The sequence below is a fragment of the Rhinolophus sinicus genome, linkage group LG15 (genome assembly GCF_036562045.2).
Source record: "Rhinolophus sinicus isolate RSC01 linkage group LG15, ASM3656204v1, whole genome shotgun sequence".
Taxonomy (NCBI): Eukaryota; Metazoa; Chordata; class Mammalia; order Chiroptera; family Rhinolophidae; genus Rhinolophus; species Rhinolophus sinicus.
Window position 1 is genome coordinate 49,270,393 of NC_133764.1, and position 9,716 is coordinate 49,280,108.

Sequence of the window (9,716 nt, forward strand, 5' to 3'; positions counted from 1 at the left end):
AAAACTAAATTGGTGAAATTAATTTTAATAATATAATTTATTGTACCCAATATTATTTAAAATATTATCATTTCATTGTGTAAACAGTAAAGCAAATAATGAGATATTAGGCATTCTTTTTTCATACTTAGTCTTTGAATTGACGTGTATTTCATGCAGCACATCTTGATTGGGACTAGCCACATTTCAAGAGCTCAGTAGCCACACGTGGCCAGTGGTAACGCATTGGACGGAGCAATCCATACAGTCCCCCAGCATCTCCTGTGCGATTGTGGGGGGAAATGGGCTCCCTCAAAGGGCATGATGGGAAGAATGCCCATGGGTCCCCCAGCCTCATGTATCCAGCAAGAGGAGCAGACCAGATCTCCTGGAACAGGGGGGAAAAAAAGGCAAAAATATCTTCCATCTGTTGAGTATTAACCTCTGAACCATTTAACCAAACATTGGCTTCTCTTGTCATTTGATAAGGTGTATCCAGCAAAGGGAGATGAGAAAATTGGGAGGTTATTCTTTTAAATTACATCAGCAAGGGGTTTGTTTCTGCCGCAGAGCTCGGAGGGTCCCGTCTGGGCCATCACATCACCAGCAGCACATTCAAGGACAGATTTGAGTGCTTTCCTCTGCCTGGGCGTTCAGGCATTCACAGGGATATTAAAAAAAAGCAAGAGGGATTTGAAAATAAAGCCCATGCACGGCAGGCTGTCTGCCCTGAGCCAGGGCTGCAGCGAGGGTGATTATGGAGGAAGGAATGGTTTGTGTCACCGTCACACGGAAATGTCCGACGGCTTTTCTGCAGAGACAACACCTCTCAGTCTTCCAGAGACTCTGTGTGCAGACTTCCGGAGCTGTCGGGGACCTCCAAGGCCATCCTGCCCACTCCAGCCCCCCTTGAGTCGAGTTTCTCGGCGGGATAGGCCAGCAAACAGTCTAGACAGATAGGGACCTGCAGGGCTGGCCAGCCAGCTTCCGCTGGCAGAGCTGACCTGTCAAGAGGACATCAGGCCCTGGACAGAAGGGTGGGAGCCCAGGATTTGGCTGCTGTCTCTGGTCCAGTCCTTCCTCCTGCCCCTCTCCTGACCTGCCACTGATGGGAGCAAGTTGTTGACCCACCCCCACCCCCACTCTTCCTTGGCCCCACCCAGGCCTCCTGGGAGGTGAATTGAGCACTGGAGGGAGTCAGAAGTCTGTTATGAATGACTTGTATGACCCTGAACTTGTCCCTTCTTTCTGGAACTCAGTTTCTCGTGGGTCAAAGGAGCTAGATGAGATGGTCCTGTCAACTCTGCCCATGGTGGTATTGAGTCATAGGATTCCTCCAGTAGGGAGGAAACAAGCATTCTCTGCTTCTGTGCCATCTTGTCCAGACCTGTCTCACCCAAGCTTCAGTCCTTTGTTCCAGCCCTCTCTTCTTGGTTCCAGAGCCCATGAGGCCTCGCCTGCCTCTTCCCCTAGACTCACTAGTCTTGTATCTCATATGTCACTTCTTCTCTGGTGAAAGAGCACAGCAATCCACTCTCTCTGAATACTGACTAGGTCCAAGGCCTGGCCTTTCACACGTTAGATTATTTAATCATCGAAGTAGCTCAGAGCCACGGATGGGTCTCCTCTCAGATGGGGAGATTAAGGCTTAGAAACCATGGCCTGGCTAAGCTCCACACTTAGGGAGAGGTGGAACCAAGATTCAGACCAAACCAGTTTAACTCTAAAGGCCAGATTCTTTCCACTCCATCTTTTTATTATTATTATTATTATTATTGGGGAATATTGGGGAACAGTGTATTTTTACAGGATGTCAAGTCATTGTTTTTTCAATCTAGTTGTGGAGGGCGCAGCTCAGCTCCAAGCCAAGTCATTGTTTTTAATCTAGTTGTGGAGGGCGAAGCTCACTTGCCCATGTGGGACTCGAACCGGTGACCTTGGTGTTATGAGCTCTGTTCTCCACTCCATCTTTTAACACTTTCCCATGTCACTTAGCCATCTGGGTTCTTCCTGGGTGAGGCTCCAGGCTCCTCGAGGACAGGGGAGGCAGAATGGCAGCACAGACTCCAAAGACCTAATCCTTTGGCAGGTGGGGAAGAGGGAGGGAAGTGCTCAAGGCTCAGAAACTGGTCAGGACATGACAATAATTAACTGAGCCCAAGCCTCCCTGCATGTGACATCACACCGATTCCATACCCCATCTCAGGTCCAGTTTCGCTGACCAGCCTGGCTTGCCAGAGAGGACTGTATAACGAGTCCCATACAGTAGCCCAAATGACATAAGGCAAGGTGCCATCATTTCCAACACAGAGTAGATGTGTGACCTTGGACAAGTTCCTCCAACTCTCAGAACTTCATTTTCCTCATCCACATAATGGGCATAAAATGCCCACCCACCTCAATAGGCAGCAACAGAGAAAAGACTTCACTGGCTCTGATGTGAAAAATACGGTTTTTCTTACTCTCTCATAATGTCCATCCCTCGTGTAACCATATACTTGGCAGATATTTGTTGGACGTATACTAGTTACCAACCTTTGGGTAGCTCTTTAGAGTTTATTGAATATTCCCATACTTTATATTATTCTTTAATTCTTTCAGAAGGCAGGGCTGCCCTTGCTCTTGGCCCTAGTTTACAAGATGAGGAAACTGAGGCCCATCTTTTATGGCTCCCAGCTGGCTGAAGAGTTGGGGTTTTTTTTGCTGACAACTCTCTGTCTTCGTGTCGTTTGGAGAGAACAGGCCTGTAAGGGCAGCTCAGCAGCCAGCTGCGGCCCAGATGTGGAGGCCTGGATGGCCACAAAGGAGGTGGGTGGGTGGGAACATTTCCTCCCTTGAAGACAAATGGCTCCGGGGCCACTGGAGGCTCTGAGGCTATGGCTGAATTAGAAGCCTCCCCAGAGCCTTCGTGAGAGGCAAGAGTTGTGCTCATCTTGAAAACAGTTCCTCCATGAGAAGTGGCTACTTGAAGGCTAAAATCAAAGGGCAGGGGCTTAGTCAGCTGCAGCCCTTCCCTTCACAGCATAAGTTTGTTTAGGCCCTAGGGCCTAAGGGCCCTCATCCTGGTCTGGGCAAAGGCAGACATGCTAAAAAAGGGAGCCATGTTGGCCAACATTTTGTTTGTTTGTTTGTTTGTTTGTTTGTTTGTTTTTGGGGGGGCAGCATTTTGAACTCTCCTCTGGCCATGGAGTGAATAGACACACACACACACACACACACACACACACATAGAAGACAACACAATGCACACACTTAGGCAACCATACGCATGTACGCAGGCACACACACACACACACACTCACGTACATATGTGCACACACATGCATGTATATCCTCACCTCCCAGGAGCAACCATGAGCTCCTTCAATCCCCTTGGGGAGGAGGGAAGGAAGCTGGGTGTCATATATCATTTCTCTCCAAACAGGCAGTGTCCTCTCTGCCCAAAGCAGGGGTGAGGGGGTCAGCAGCCGCGAACTGGTCTCGGGAAGGAGCCCCTCTGGCCCATATTTCACAGACACCCCAGACAGAGCCTGCTGTCAGGAGCGCTGTCTAACTTCCTCCCCTGACTGCCGGCTCGGATCCCCCCAACAAAGAGGGGCATTGTGTCCTCCTCTCCACCCCTGGCATCTGCTCCACAGAGATCCATCCGGGACACACAGAGGGGATTTGGGGGATGAAGCCGCCGCATCCTGCACTGCAGCCCCCAGAAGGGCCACAAATTCTTGAGCTTAAAGAGCCTGGTGCTGGTCCCCCAGCCTCACAGGTCTCAGCCACCCCAGCGCCCCCCACCAGTCCTCTTAGGCCTCCCAAGGCTCTGGAATAGCTTCTCCTTAGCTCTTTCAGGGGTGAGGAAAACATTTAAGGGGTAGTAGCTGAGGATGAAGAGGCATTTTAAGGGGACTGGTCTTCCCTACCCTCTCCGAGAAGAAACACAGCCTTCAGCCCTTGGCCTCCCTTTCTGTAAGGATCCTGCAGGCTGGCCAGGCCACCTTCAGGGCAGCTGCTGGGAAAAGGCAGTTGTGCCTGCTTTTCCCTGCTCTAGAGCTTTCACAAGTTGAACATTCTGGGAAGGGAAAGTGGGGTCCTGAGGAGCAGTGCTGAGGGGAGACAGAACGAAGGGAGAGTGAGCTGGCAAGAGAACACTGCACGACTTCCTGGGAGAAGGCTATCAAGCAGTGCCCTGGGCAGCCACTTTCTGACTCCCTTCCAGGGTCACCTCCGAAGAGGTTGCTCCTCCCCAGGTGCCAGGCCACTGGGTCCAGATCTGAGCGACGCCTCCTGTGGAGGTTGTGTCTGTGTTGGGCTGGGGGGAAGATGCTTTAATGGCTGAATGGCTATCATAGGGTGTGCTTAGGGCTGTTGTGTGTGGACATGGTAGGGAAGTAGACAGGGGTTCTGCTCTGGATCCACACACCAGAAGCAAATCTGGACCCAGCATCCTCCAAGTCCTTGACCTTCATTACTATCCCTAATGCTTCTCAGTGGTGCTTCTTATCTGGACACTTTGGTGCTTTGAAAACATTTTGCCCATAGTGTCTGCTGATTTTTTTGTACTCAAGGCAGAACAAGGTATTAGAATGTTTTGTTTTTGCACATCAGGAAATTGACCCAGAGAGGGTAAGTGGCTTGCTTAAAGTCGCACAGCAAATGAGTAGGAAAGCAGATACTAAAACTCAGGCCTCCTCCTCCTTGCTCTGTGCTTTTGTTGTCACTGGGTTGAAACCTCCCTATAGAAAAAGAAGAAAAGAAAAAAACTCTGTCTGGAACATGGTGTGTGTGTGTGTGTGTGTGTGTGTAAGGGAGAGAGAGAGAGAGAGAGAGAGAGAATCTCACCATACGGAGGGCCCACTCTAAGCCAGGTACTGTGCTAGACACTGCAGATCTGACCCCATTGTCCTGGGGACAGGTTTGCTCTGTCTCCGTTCACCGTGCTCAGGACTAAATACATAGTTGGCATTCAAGAAATATTTTTGTGGAATGAATGAATGAATGAATGAATCTAATACCCCCCACTAGCCTGTGAGTAAAATACAATCTCTACTTTGTAAAAGCATTTTCAACAAATGTTTTCAAGCACCACAACTTCTGTAGGCCACTGGGATGTAGCAACTAGGCGTGGAGAAGTTAAGTGACTTGACAAAAGCCACACAGCCGGTTTGTGGCAGAGCCTGTGTTGCAACTTTAGTCTGTCGGTTTCCAAAGCGTGTGTGTGTGTGTGTGTGTGTGTGTGTGTGGAGTTGGGGGAGGAAAGGTGATAAGGAATAAGAGATTTCTCCTCCTGCCATACAGAGTATATTAAAGGAAAACAACCTGAAGAGAGCACGGTCCCACCAGGCAGGCATTCAGCTCAGACACAGGCTTGCAGCTCTCTAGCCAGGTGTGCTGGGTGCTTTCGACAGGATTTGTGTTCCTGGAAAACTGGTTTTAAATCATTTTTTTAAGACACAAATAAAACCATCCCTTACAGGCATGGGGGAGGCCTGCTGCTTGATGGAAGGCTGCAGCAATTTTCTTCTGTACCATGAGGAATTCTTTAGAGACTTTGAATTTGCCCTACTGGATTTTCTCAAAGCATGGTACATCTGCTGAATGGTAGAGAAAACAGACCAATGGGCTCTGGCCAAGATGAGCGCAGACTCGATGGTAGCCGCCCTTCATGGGGACTCTCAGATCCAGCTGAGCCTGCTCCCTTCCTAATAACTCTGGAGTTAAGCCCAGCCATGGGCCCCAGCTCTGGGGACAGGCTGGAGTCCTGAGCCAGCAGCCCCGGTTAGAAAATTAATAAAGAATGAGAAGCTCTCACAGCCAGGCCCATGGTGAGAGACGAGTTAGGTCATGTCTCTTTCTGTTCAATCGGATATTAGTCCCGACCCTGATGTCACCTTCAAGCTATTAAGCGTCACCCTCAGAGACATGCGTAAGCTGCTCACAAGCCTGTTATCGGGTCAGGCCCTGGATGTTGTTTCTTTGAAACTAACTGCAGGTCAAAGGGAAGAGGCTCATTCAGACTTCAGACAGGGCTCTGGGCTCAGAGTGGGGGAGTGACTGACAGAGAATCTTAGTCCTGTGGCCAGAATCAGAGACAATTCCCCTGGGCCACAGAACTAGGATAAGTGTCCAATGCCCCTTTTTTGGGCAAGGGCATGGTCTGCGAGACCTGAGGGGTTCTAAAAGCCCAGACTGCATCAAGCCAGCCAGTATAACAAGCTTCTGGGCCAGAGCTTTCCCTATGTGGTCCATGTGGCCAGCAATGGGTACTTGTGACCTGAGAAGCCAGGCATTAATTTAACAAGTCATCCATCCATCCGTCCATCCATCCATCCATCCATCCATCCATCCATCCGTCCATCACTATCTATTGAGCTTTTATTATTGTCCGGCATCATGCCAGCAGCTGGGAATGAAACGGTCAGAGAAACACAGCTCCTTTTCTTCCCTCCAGCTTGGAAAGCAGACCACAAATGAATAAGCAAACAACAAATCAAAGAATTATAAATTGTGGTAAGGGCCGTAAAGGAACACATCCAAGGTGGGAAGACAGAGATAAAACGATAGTAATGGCCAGGGTGGCATTCGAGAAGGGCATGGATTTCAGATATTTTCGAGGGTGTCTATTCAGGGTTTGCAGCAAAGGGGGCTGAGAAGGCAACCGGGGAGAAAAGGAACACAGTGAGAGCCCAGTGCTGTGGTGGCCAAGAGAGGATGTGGTTGACAATTTCTGCAATGGCATTTGTAAGGGATTGGCTGGCACAGGCCCCTCTGCCTGGCTGGCTGGAGAATATATAGCTCTTAATGGAAAACATTTCCACTCAATGGAAGAAAGCAAGCCACCCACCGTGGGCTCTCGTGGTTATTAGAACTATGGCACTTTGGGGGTCCAGACAGGAAAGAGTGGATCCTTGGCTGACATCTGAGTCCTTCTTTGAATAGAGGAGCTGTAGAAATTCACGCTACCATCCCAGGGCCTGACCCAGGCAGGTGGGTAGATTTCTGAAGCCCTGAGCCCTGCCAGGTCCTTTCACTTTGAAATGGATTCTTTACTCGCTTCATCACTCTACCTCTCTGCAAAGGGCAGCCACACACTTGCTCATCTTTGCTGCTCTTTCAAGGATGAAGAAATCCATTACTGAAAGGTTATTGTCTAGGAATTCTTGGTTGTTTGGATTCCTACCACGCCACTGTCTCTGGTCACAGTCACTGGTTCACATCAGGGAGCTGTCAGTGGGTGGCCTTGCTTCCCTGGTACAGATTTGCACTCCAGGAAAAGCAGAGGATTTTTAGCAACTTGAGGAGCAGCTGGTTTCGGCTACTGTTCACCTAGCACTGGTCAATCAAACGCCAACGCTGAAGAGTGGGAGTAGTTCAGGGAGTGTTCAAAGGAAACCGGAAAACACTTGATGGATGTGTGCATGCACCTTTAATTTCACTTCTCCTCAATGGACTTATTAACTGTGTTTATTGGGGAAATTAAAATTCTCACATCGAAAGAGAGTTTTTTTTTCCTATTGGTTTTAGAAATTGGCGAATGTTGCTGCCTAATGTCAGGCATTGGCCTGCTGTTGAAAATTAGTTGGGCCTTATTTACACGTTCAGACTTCCTCTGTGTTCCTTTCGAGTTGTCCCTTTAAGTGCTCCTAGGAGTTGTCCCTTTAAGTGCTCCTAGCACCTAAGTCCTTGGTCTAGGAGAGCAGTCCAAACACAAGAAAATGAGCAATGGGATGTAGGAGAGAAATCACGTGGTACGTACAGCAGAAGGGTGCATGGAGCATGTGGTAGGGGTGGTGGAATGAAGTTGTGGAGGTAGACAGGGGCCAGAGCATGGAGATCCTGTGTGGGGTTTTGGGCTTTATTTGCAATTTAATGGGAAGCCACTGATAGGTTTTAAATCTGGGGTGACATAGATAGTGCATGTGTATGTGTGTGTGTGTGCGTGTGTGTGATTGTTCTAGGGGGTGGACTTTGAGGAACCACAGAGGAGAAGGAGGGAGAGCTATTGGAGGCTCTAATTCAAGTGAAAGATGTTGACAGCCTGAACAAAGGTAATGGCGGTGGGAAGGCAAAGGATGCAGTGGGTGTGAGAAATATCTACATAGGAAGGGAAGTGAACAGGACCAGGTCATTGACTGGTCATGCAAAGCAAAGAGGTTAGCATCAAAGATGTGTCCCAGGTTTCCAGTATGAGTGAGTGGGTAGGTTGTGGTGTCACCAGTTAAAATACAGGATTCAGAATGCAGGCCAAGGAGCCCACCTAATCGGGGGGATGGGGACTTGCCCCTTCAGATATCTTGAGTTTGTGGTTCCTGTAGTCATCTAGGTGGAAAAGGGCAGTAGACAGTGGAATATGAAACCTTCAGCTCCCAGATTGGGTGTAGGAGAGTGTTGGCCTGGTGCCAGAATGCCTGAATTCAAATCCCAGTGTCATAACTGGTGTGGTCAGTTTTCACGAGGTGGTACAGCAGTGACACGTGACCCCCAAATCCCAATGGCTTCCAGCAACAAACTTTCACATCCTCACTGGCATATGTGAAGGTTGTGGGTCGGCGTTGGCCTTGCTCCACATCTTTCTCATGCTGGAATCCAGGCCAACGGTGGAGCCCATCTCAGTTGTGTGCAGAAGGAAAAGAGCAGTGGCAGAGCCAGCGCCCGGCACTGCTGTTCACATTCTTTTCACCGAAGCAGGTCACATGGACAGCCTGGAGTCAATGAGGCGGGGACGTACTCTCCTCTTATGAGAGGCACAGCATATGGCAGTGGACACGGAGCTGTGTTCCCTGAGCGGAGAGGGAGGCAAATAATTGGGCCCAATCATACGCTCTACCACAAACACTAACCAGCTATAAATCCTTGGGGGTTTACTGAACTTCTGGCGCCCTTCGTTATCTCATCTGTAAGACGGCAATCCTAGTACTACCTCTTAGAACACTGCCCGACACAGAGTAAACACTATATAAATGTAGGTGGATGGAAGGGAGGAGGGCACGGGGAGTTGTTTAATGGGTACAGAGTTTCAGTTTGGGAAGATGCAAAAGTTTTGGAGAGAATAGTGTCAATGGTTGCACAACAATGTGAAAGTACTTCCTGCCGCTGAACTGCACACTTAAAATGGTTAAAATGTTATGTGTATTTTATTGACCACAATAAAAAACTGCAGGTAGATGGGTTCATCTGGGGAGGACTTGAAGAAGGGGAAGGCTGGGGGCAGAAAGAGGACATCTTGGGAACCAGCAGTGGAGGCAACAGCATTGAGAAAGGGATCTCCATGGGAGACAGAGAAGGAATTTTCTGGACAGACAAGGGAAACCAAGAGAGGTGGATGTTCTTTGAAGTTCCTGGCGTCAAGTTCGAGTGCCTGAGGGGTGTGTGTTTTGCTTGGTTTTAAACCTGAACCTTCCCTATGGCACCTTGATTTTCGTGAGCCTGCTTTCCTTTGCCAACTCCTGATGAGGTCACATCTGGCACAGACGGCCTGCCTCAAAGCCAAATCCTGGCCAGGTAGGAACTCCTCTCCTGGCTCCCTCCCTTCCCTCTCGAGCCAGTCCTGTTTTGTTCACTGTTGGTATCTTGATGAGACAAAATTTTTTAAATTAAAAAGGCATAGAATTGGGGCATTTTTTCTTGTGTCATGTTTGTTACTATTGGTGTATGTCGTTTTACCCTGAAAAACAAAACTTCCAGACTTTGAATTTAAAAATTTGGGATGATCAGTGAAGATGCCCTTATTAACAAAAGAGTTCATC

At 48.9% G+C, this 9,716-nt stretch overlaps 1 long non-coding RNA gene across 2 annotated transcripts in view; it reads left to right on the forward strand.

The window, feature by feature from the left end:
- Positions 1 to 9,716, forward strand: part of LOC109458518 (uncharacterized) — an 88,118-nt gene that overhangs the window by 50,371 nt on the left and 28,031 nt on the right. The window lies entirely within an intron of this gene.